This window comes from Gigantopelta aegis, chromosome 9 (genome assembly GCF_016097555.1).
Source record: "Gigantopelta aegis isolate Gae_Host chromosome 9, Gae_host_genome, whole genome shotgun sequence".
NCBI classification, from domain to species: domain Eukaryota; kingdom Metazoa; phylum Mollusca; class Gastropoda; order Neomphalida; family Peltospiridae; genus Gigantopelta; species Gigantopelta aegis.
This window is the reverse complement of record NC_054707.1, coordinates 33,388,737-33,398,774: the sequence shown is the minus strand read 5'-3', so window position 1 is coordinate 33,398,774 and position 10,038 is coordinate 33,388,737. Positions and strand designations below refer to the sequence as shown.

At 34.3% G+C, this 10,038-nt stretch overlaps 1 protein-coding gene across 5 annotated transcripts in view; it reads left to right on the top strand.

Annotated features, from left to right (window-relative positions):
• Positions 1 to 6,548: 6,548 nt before the first annotated feature.
• LOC121382034 (Na(+)/H(+) exchange regulatory cofactor NHE-RF1-like) overlaps positions 6,549 to 10,038 on the top strand; it is a 98,451-nt gene continuing 94,961 nt past the window's right edge. For 2 of the 5 annotated variants that reach the window (XM_041511507.1, XM_041511505.1), the window contains exon 1: positions 6,549 to 6,837. The gene's annotated coding sequence lies outside the window, so the exon portion shown is untranslated. The remainder of the gene's footprint in view (positions 6,838 to 10,038) is intronic. The other 3 variants (XM_041511504.1, XM_041511506.1, XM_041511502.1) reach the window with 3 other exon arrangements.

The following is a 10,038-nucleotide window of genomic DNA, read 5'->3' as shown; positions in this document are numbered from 1 at the left end:
TAATCCATGTGAAAATGCGTAGTGATTCGTTTGCAACCCTATATAGCTGTTTAACAGTAATGCTAAATATTCATAAATGTTGTTATCTAGATTCGGGCATTATCATTCAATGCGGGCAAAAGCCAGCTTACCCCCTCCCCCTACAAAAATGAGAGCCCGTACGCCTATGTTGAACCAAACAAGAAACTTTAATGCACTGTAGCGCATCGAACCCGAGTAGCTAGACGAACATGTGAATGGTTACAATCACTCTCTGCCATTAGAGACAACTATGTAAAGTTTATTTTGTTTAAATACATTAAAGCACATTAATTTATTAATCATCAGCTATTGGATATCAAACATTTGGAAACCCGCTAAAAAATTTCCATTAGTAGCAAGGGATCTATTATATGTACCATCTCACAGACAGAATAGCATATACTACGGCCTTTGATATACCAGTCGTGGTGCACTGGCTGGAACGAAAAATAGGCCAATGGGCTCACCGACGGTGATCGATCCCAGACCAACTGCGCATCAAGCGGATGCTTTACCACTGGGCTACGTTTCGCCCCTAGACAACTATGTAATGAAAACGGGGGATTTTTACCTACCATCGAATAGGCACAGATTCTAGCTCTAATACAACAATAGTCCTACAATTCCTATAAGTTTGATGTTAAATACCTTTACAGTGATAATTTTCAAGTTCGCTGATAAGAAATATTTCACATATTAATCATTAATATACACACTACATGAACAAACCCGACTACAACACCTATATATTTATTATAGACATTGTTGAAAAAGGGTGCTATCGGGTTTCTCCCTGTAGTGTTGCAGTGTGTGTGTAGGCCTATAAGTATTTAATGTGTGAAATACTTCTTATCAGCGAACTCAAAAAGGATATTATATGTATGGAGGTATTTAACGTCAAACATAGGATTGTTGGGGAATCTTTGCCTAATCGATATTTAGTAAAAATCCCAATTTATCGTTATAAAGTTGATTCTGAAGGCAGATAAGGATTTTAACTGTTCAAATGTCCATCTTGCTCTCCAACGGCCGAGTAGGCCTACACGGGCTATTCATATACTATCAATGTATTGTGGATTTCATTATTGACGTATGAGCCCAGTGTCGACAAATACATTGTATACTACACTTCTGCGATATCACTGTCGAAATTGGTTTCCGTCAGTACATCTTTTTTGAGGGATGGGTGAGAATCTTTGATGGATTGTGAAGGAGTGGAGTTATTTCCCTTCGACAACATACACATGAAGAAAGAATATCAAGACTTGTTTTGTTTGTTTGTTTAAAAAGTTTGTTTTATTTAACGACACCACTAGAGGTTTTGTAGAGCGTTTGATCACAGGATCGATCAGCCTCAGTGAACACGCCCCCCCCCCCCCCCCCCAACCAGTGATCTATGGCTGGTACTTCAAAGGCTGTGGTATGTGCTGTTCTATGTACAAAACGTAAACATTAGGTAATTTTGACATATAGTCTTAAAGAGGAAACCCGCTACATTTTTCCATTAGTGGCAAAGGATATTTTATATGCACCATCCCACAGACAGGATAGCACATACCACGGCCTTTGATATACCAGTCGTGGTGCACTGGTTGAAACGAGAAATAGCCTAATGGGCCCACTGACTGTGTTCTATGTATAAAGTATATATAAAAGATCACAGTACGAGTACTCTACAGTTGGAGATTTTACTTCAATTCATTTATTTTTCCTTATGCCTTAAGGCACATAAGAACAAAATAATACATATTTAAATCAGAAACAAGATTTTGGCAAGATGGTAAATATTATAACAATAACGGTAACTACAATACAGTACTATAATTATAAGACATAATAGTAAATACTTTTTGTACATACATGTAGAGATATATTTATAGGACGACTGGTTCTAGTGGGGGACACAGTAGAGTATAGTCACAGTAAATACTTTTTGTACATACATGTAGAGATATGTTTATAGGACGACTGGTTCTAGTGGGGGACACAGTAGAGTATAGTCACAGTAAATACTTTTTGTACATACATGTAGAGATATATTTATAGGACGACTGGTTCTAGTGGGGGACACAGTAGAGTATAGTCACAGTAAATACTTTTTGTACATACATGTAGAGATATATTTATAGGACGACTGGTTCTAGTGGGGGACACAGTAGAGTATAGTCACAGTAAATACTTTTTGTACATACTTGTAGAGATATATTTATAGGACGACTGGTTCTAGTGGGGGACACAGTAGAGTATAGTCACAGTAAATACTTTTTGTACATACCTGTAGAGATATATTTATAGGACGACTGGTTCTAGTGGGGGACACAGTAGAGTATAGTCACAGTAAATACTTTTTGTACATACCTGTAGAGATATATTTATAGGACGACTGGTTCTAGTGGGGGACACAGTAGAGTATAGTCACAGTAAATACTTTTTGTACATACCTGTAGAGATATATTTATAGGACGACTGGTTCTAGTGGGGGACACAGTAGAGTATAGTCACAGTAAATACTTTTTGTACATACCTGTAGAGATATATTTATAGGACGACTGGTTCTAGTGGGGGACACAGTAGAGTATAGTCACAGTAAATACTTTTTGTACATACCTGTAGAGATATATTTATAGGACGACTGGTTCTAGTGGGGGACACAGTAGAGTATAGTCACAGTAACGTTATACGCTTAGCTATAGCAGCATAAAGAAATTGTACAGATAGTGTTAATAACGGTGACACTAGGGTTGCGTAATAAATGGATAAGTTTAAAAACTGAAGGGTTAATATAATACTATATCTTAATGTATTTCACACGCAACTTACGGCGGATTTCCTCTACAGTTCTCTAGACGAAGTGGTCAAATAATTGTGATTTAAAATATGCTGACTTAAACTAGTCTTTTTCATTCTTCCTTGTTTCTCATAAGTTATTGTAAAATATTTTTAGAAAATACAGGGGTGGATACAGAATTTTTCTAGAGAGAAGGTATAATGTTTAAAAAAAATTATCTCCAGTATCCAAAGTACACTAAGGCCAGTAGGTACTGCTTTTGCAGCCCGGTACCAGCTACCACACAGAGCTCAGGGCAACGTGCTTGAACCTTAATTGGATATAAGCACGAAAATAAGTATAAACATAAGTACACTAACATGTATTATCTGTATGATAATCTTCCACAGAAATATCAAGTTAAACGAGATATTACATGTACCGTATCAAAATGCAATAAATGCATTGTATTCTTCTGCTAAACACTTAATGCTTAGGGTCACTTCGAATTTCGACGATGGGGCGGTGCGCAGCCCTAGCACCCTTCCATGTAGTGATATACTGTTTATAAAGTTTAGCAGCCGATGAAGAAAACAGTGTGGGGTCTAGTTAAACAAACAGCCATTCCCTTGCCGTGTTCCCCTGTATACCAACGACAAATTCTAGCGTGTGTATGAATTATGTTTTCCTGAATGCCATATTTAACCAAGGTTTATTATTGTGTACTGAGAATTACATAATAAATACAGGAGCATGGCTGTTTGATTCCATTCAGTTAAACACGTCTTTAAAAAAAACATACACACGAGCTACGTTTCTCTTAGGTCAAAATGACCGGTCAGCTTGAGCGGACTATATTTGATAAAACTCTGATGCTGTTTTTGTCGAACTTTGGTGTCTCTTTTATAGACTATCTATATTAAAGCACTCTACATCAAGTCTGAGCACCAAAATTCTAGATTAAAAATCACACTGACTTTTAAACACCATGGAACTATACAATATAAAATAATATATATATATATATATATATATATATTTTTTTTTTTTTTTTTTTTTTTTTTAAAGATAACAAAAAAGAGAAGAGTTGTGATTGTTTTGTTTACATGTTTGAATATTAAAGTTCTCTCGTAAATTTGTATAAAAACCAACTTTTGCTGTTTACATTTTAAAACCCTACTCTATATCCATGTTACAGAAACATTGTTTTAATCATACCATTTGTCGCGTCGTTAAAAATTTAACTTGTTTAGATGTGTATTTTAAGGTGCGTGCCTAGTTCACCAAGGTAAACATCTACGGTCCGTTTTTTTACATTTTGACAGATCACAATAATAAATATCGTGCCGGAGACGTTTATCTTGATGAACTAAAAGTTGCCAGGCGGTTCTTTTATTTTATTTTATTTTATTTTTTATTTGTTTATTATTATTTTTTTTTTATTATTTTTTTTTTTTTAGGGTTTGGGGTTTGGGGTTTGGGGTTTGGGTTGGGTTTTGTTGTTGTTGTTGTTTGGGTTTGTTTTTTTTGCTTTGTAATTGTGATAAATGACTACAGATTAATCGATCCCATATAACCTTTGCACAATTCAAGATTATTAAAATTGTATTATGCTACCACTTAGCGTAGTTAGTGGTTTTCTCAAGAATACTGGGGCGGGTATAGTGGGTATAGTGCTCGCTTGATGCGCTTGTCGGTTTGGGATCATCTCCGCGGTGGGCCCATTGGGCTATTTCTTAGTTCCAGCCAGTAGTGAGAGAGAGAGAGAGAGAGAGAGAGAGAGAGAGAGAGAGAGAGAGAGAGAGAGAGAGAGAGAGAGAGAGAGAGAGAGAGAGAGAGAGAGAGAGAGAGAGAGAGAGAGAGTTGTGGTATAATCTTTACCTTTCACTAGAAATAATAATACATATTTATAGGATATTAAACGAGCTTCCATTTCGTATCATGTTTATGTCCCGAGTGAAATAATTTTCAATTGTCTCGAGCTTTAGCTAATTTAACTAATTAATGAATAATTTTTTTTTTTAAATCAATTAATAAATAATAAATTAATTAATAATAACAACTAAATAATATAATAAAAGCATTAATGATACAACTTTATTATAGTTTCAGTATCGCATCCTACATCGGATTTTAGCAACAAATACTTTTCTATATATGATTCATTATGTAGATTCTAATATGTGTATATTCTGTAATAATTTCCCAGAAACTCTACAACATCTTTTCTATGAATGCACTCAGGTTAATACTTTATGGAAAGCTGTAGAAGACTGGGTTTTGTCCAAAACAGGAATTGTTGTCCACTTTGACAAAAATACTGTTATGTTTGGTATTATTAACAAAAAGAACGTTAATATAATTAACTGGCTAATTATTAACATTAAATATTATATATACTGTACGAAAATGCAAGAATTTTTTTTAACTATCGCGTCCGTTCAAAACGTGTTGCAAAACAAATTTGAAATTGAGAAATATATTTATTTCAAAAACTACAACTATGAAACGTTTAATAAAGAATGGGCACAATGGCTCAACCTTTTTATATAGTGAAAGAAAGAGAAAAAAACCCATTACACTTAAATAACGATCTACTCAAAGGAAAAACGTTTTGTGATAGCATGTTCATATAACATTCCAACATAGGCCCGACTGCTGTTCCTGTTATTATCATCAGTTTAATTCTGCTTCGTTACTCACTACCAACTTTAGGTTTTTCGTCCTCTTCTTCTTCTTTTTTTTTTCTTCTTCTTCTTGTTCTTCTTGTTTTCCTTCTTTTTCTTCTTCTTCTTCTCTCGTTGTTACCCTTTTTTCTTTTTCTTTTTTAAAAGTCCTGGACCATAAGACGTGCATAAAAGGAAGTACTATTTTATTTTGATTTGTACCTGCATATATCAGAATAGAATGTAATGTGAGTGCGTACGTGCGTGCGTGTATGTATGTGTGTATGTTTGTATATATGTATGTATGTTTACACATGTATGAATATTAATTTTAAGATAAATTGTAAGGTGGTGTATCAGGGCTCCCCAACCCTGGCACTGTCTAATGGTTTGGGGACAATAATAATAATAATAATAATAATAATAATAATAATAATAATAATAATAATAATAATATAATAAAAAATGAATTAATCAATACTTAATTAATAAATAATAATATAACAATAAATTACTGAATAATGTTAATAATTATAATAAATAAATAACATAATAAATAAATTATTGATTTATTAATAATAATAATAATAATAAATCAATAAATTAATTTAATTATTAAATAAATAAAAACGTGATTTTTTCATTTATAAATGTTTCCTTTACACACACACACACACACACACACACACACACTTACACACACACACACACACTTATATACACACAACACAGAAGGGTGTTGAGGGAGACAGACATAGAGGGATGGAACGGGGTGGCAAGAGATCACGCATTTGCTTGTTTCTTGTTTTCTTGTTCAATTAATGTGCATTATTCGTAATTTAGTGTGCTTACCCGTGTTTAACACACATTGGTACGAGGCAGTTGTCACCAAGTCACACAAGTTTATGAATTAATTACATTCAACAACATACTTAATGTTAAATTGGTTAAGTAGGAATCAAAGTACACATCAGTTGTCACAAGCAGCAGCTGTCATCAAGTTACAGTTATGAATTAATTAAAAAAACATGTTCATATAGTTGCGAGGCAATCCTCAATAACACAGTTAATGTTAAAACGGTTAAGTAGGAATCAATTGCTGCTTGTGATAACTGCCTTGTACCTGTCTGCACATTAGGTAACCCGATGTGTACTTTGATTCCTACTTAACCGTTTGAACATTAACTGTGTTGTTAACGAATGCCTCGCAACCATATGAACATGTTTTGTAATTAAAACATAACTGTGACTTGATGACAGCTGCTGCTTGTGATAACTGCCTTGTACCTGTCTGCACATTGGTGTGCACTTGACAATAATATACAAGTAGTGGGATGGATGTGCATCATTCCTGTTCTTTTGTTGGTACCAGGACTACTTTAGGTAAGTTTACACTTAACATGTTTATGTACTTATGTTAATTTCTAAATGTTATGGTTAACATTTGAGAATTAATGCTTGATAATTATATAGTTGAACATACTTTTTCAGTACTTTATTTCAGTACTTTATTTAAGTATATTGCTGTGCAGATTTGTAATGTAACTACATATGACTTATAGTACAAATTTTGAAGGTAGTTATATGAATATGTTTCAGGGAATAAATTAGATGGAGCTGACAATCATTATAACATTTTAGATTTACATGTATAAAATATTTTCAACGGCCAGTTTAACTTTCAAATTGTCTCTGTTTCCCCATTTCTTTGTGTGTCTATTTACCTTTCCCCAGAACTTGCTGTAAAAGATTAATAGAATTATTATGAAAGATTAATGGAACTATTATAATCAATGATTTTTTAGTTGTGGGGTTGGGAGTTGTGCAGGTTAATTATAAAACATTTATAATAATTTTTTTAAAATCGAATAAAACCCCTAAAATAACTAATAACCAGTAACTATAACTAAAAAAAAAAAAAAAAAAAAAAAATAATCACCTGCAATGATAATTAAACAAAACTTTTTTTAAGAAAACAAAAAGAGAAAAAAAACTTTGAAACACATGTAAGTAATGGCCTGTAATAATAATATTTAAAAAAAAAAATACTAAAGGAAATAATAATTTTTTAAAAAGTAAATAAATGAAGCCCTTAAAATAAGTAATGACCTGTACTGACAATCATTATTTTTTAAATAATAATAATAAAAGAATTATACACACCAAAACTTTAATGGCATAATATTAATAATGCATATAATGCAACCCACACAAAGCACATTTATAGAAATAAAAATAACAAAATAAATAATCAATTACATTCAGTTCCGAAATATTTCTTTTTATTGGGTGTACGTAAAATGCTTGATACGAATAATTGTCGTTCCGCAATATTTTCATTCCGCATTTTCGGTGTGCCAGGATAAAAATAACTTTCAAATGTAAAAATGTGTCATCTTCAAACATCTAATCCTGGAAAGGTTACCAAAGGTATTGTAATTAATATTTTAGTCTAAAATTAATTAAAATATATTGTTGTACGTGCTGAGACTCTTAAAGGGACATTCCTGAGTTTGCTACATTGTAAGATGTTTCCGACTAATAAAATATTTCTACGATTAAACTTACATATTAAATATATTCTCTTGTTTAGAATATCATTATCTGTATATTCAATGTGTTTCTGGTAGTCTTAATATTTGTAAGAAGACAAAACTAGATTTTAGGAAATAAAATGAAATTTAACCTAGTACAAATATTGGAACGATCAGAAACACGTTTAATATACAGCCACTAATATATTACGCAAAAAATATATTTGACATATGTAATTACAATCGTTAAAAAGTCTTTGTTAGTCGATAACATCTTAAAAATTGCAGCAAACTCAGGAATGTCCCTTTAAATAAAGCACGTAATATTATGCCTGATTTTATTAAATCGTGATTGCAAATGGAAAATTCGATCCAATGGATAAACGTTACGGCACAACAATAAACATCACAATAATAAATATCGTGCCGGAGACGTTTATCTTGATGAATTAAAAGTTGCCAGGCCATATTTCGCGGTTGTTTTATTTTATTTTATTTCATTTTATTTTGTGTTTTTGTTTTTGTTTTAGGTTTGGGGTTGGGGGTTTGGGTTGGGTTTTGTTGTTGTTGTTTGGGGGTTTTTGGGTTTTTTTTATGCTTTGTAATTGTGATAAATGACTACAGATTAATCGATCCCATATAACCTTTGCACAATTCAAGATTATTAAAATTGTATTATGCTACCACTTAGCGTAGTTAGTGGTTTTCTCAAGAATACTGTGGTATAGTGCTCGCTTGATGCGCTTGTCGGTTTGGGATCATCTCCCCGGTGGGCCCATTGGGCTATTTCTTAGTTCCAGCCAGTAGTGAGAGAGAGAGAGAGAGAGAGAGAGAGAGAGAGAGAGAGAGAGAGAGAGAGAGAGAGAGAGAGAGAGAGAGAGAGAGAGAGAGAGAGAGAGAGAGAGAGAGAGAGAGAGAGAGAGAGAGAGCGAGAGAGAGAGAGAGAGAGAAGTTGTGGTATAATCTTTACCTTTCACTAGAAATAATAATACATATTTTTGGTTATTATGCAGCATTGAGGCTTCCCCTCTACGTTATGACCTTGTCAGGCGCGGATTTAGTGGGGGGCCCAAGGGGCCCGGGCCCCCCCCCCCCCTTTTGGGGTCAAGTTTTTTTGTTTTTTTTTAACTATAGCATACACTAGAGTGGAATTACACAAAAATGCACTTATTTCCCAATTTTGAAGATAACAAAAACAGTATGACAATATCAAAAACATACGTTAATATAGCTATTTTGTTACTCAGATGCGAGGAAATCGCGTTTCAGGCCACTTAAATTAAAAAAATTCGCGGGGGAGCATGCCCCCGAACCCCCCTAGGAATCTCGGCCGCTTCGCGCCCTCGGGCCCCCCCCCCCCACATTTAAAAATCCTGGATCCGCGCCTGCTTGTTGTGATAATACTGTACAGGGGTAGGGCGTAGCCAATGTGTTATCTTCGGACAGATAGGTGGGCAAAAGCGGCGATCAGAATAATTATGTCATTACTCAGATATGACATATCAAACAAAACTTAGGTGTAATGTCGTCAGGGACAAAACAGAACATCCAGATAACAGTCTGGGACAGGGTTGGCGGCAGTGAAGGTGGAGGTGGGTTACCGCCAATTGTATGTTGTTTGGCGGGAGTGATAGTGGGGGTGGGTTACCGCCAATTGTATGTTGTTTGGCGGCAAAGTGCACCTTGCCAGCGTGAACATTCGCTCATATTTTGTATAAATAATGTCTTTCGGCATTCGACCTGGGGCTCCGTCGCAGGATCGAACCACCTCGGTGGATCTATTCAACTGATTGGGTTTTTCTCTAGTTCCAGCCAGTGCACCACAACTGGTCAAAAAACGTGGTATGTGTTTTCCTGTCTGTGGGAAAGTGCATATAAAAGATCCCCTTGCTGCATTAGGGGAAATGTAGCGGGTTCCCTCTGATGACTACGTGTCAGAATTACTAAATGTTTGACATCCAATAGCCGATGATTAATAAATCAATATGCTCTAGTGGCAGGCACTAATCCCCCCCCCCCCCCCAATAATTCTGAATCAAAAATATTATTG